Raw genomic sequence first — 573 nt, forward strand, 5'->3', positions numbered from 1 at the left:
CCCTCACTGTCCCGGGACGCTGCGGCCACGTTCAACCTCACTGTCCCCGGATGCCACAGACACGCTCACCCTCACTGTCCCGGGACGCTGTGGCCACGCTCACCCTCATGCCCGGCCACACTCGCCCTCGCTGTCCCGGGACGCCGCGGCCACGCTCGCCCTCGCTGTCCCCGGACGCCGTGGCCACGCTCACCCTCATGCCCGGCCACACTCACCCTCACTGTCCCCGGACGCCTTAGCCACGCTCACCCTTGCTGTCCCCGGACGCCGTGGCCATGCTCACCCTTGCTGTCCCCAGACGCCGCGGCCACGCTCACCCTCGCTGTCCCCGGACGCTGTGGCCACGCTCACCCTCATGCCCGGCCACACTCACCCTCACTGTCCCCGGACGCTGTGGCCATGCTCACCCTTGCTGTCCCCGGACGCCACGGCCACACTCACCCTCACTGTCCCCGGACGCCGTGGCTACGCTCACCCTCATGCCTGGCCACACTCACCCTCACTGTACCCGGACGCCGCGGCCACACTCACCCTCGCTGTCCCCGGACGCCGCGGCCACGCTCACCCTCGCTG

General features: G+C 71.4%; 1 protein-coding gene across 2 annotated transcripts in view; it reads right to left on the reverse strand.

Moving 5' to 3' along the window:
• GALNT9 (polypeptide N-acetylgalactosaminyltransferase 9) overlaps nucleotides 1-573 on the reverse strand; it is a 118,775-nt gene that overhangs the window by 44,675 nt on the left and 73,527 nt on the right. The gene's annotated exons all lie outside the window — the stretch shown is intronic.

This window comes from Sapajus apella, unplaced genomic scaffold (assembly GCF_009761245.1).
Source record: "Sapajus apella isolate SASKATOON/1434 unplaced genomic scaffold, GSC_monkey_1.0 scaffold218, whole genome shotgun sequence".
NCBI lineage: Eukaryota > Metazoa > Chordata > Mammalia > Primates > Cebidae > Sapajus > Sapajus apella.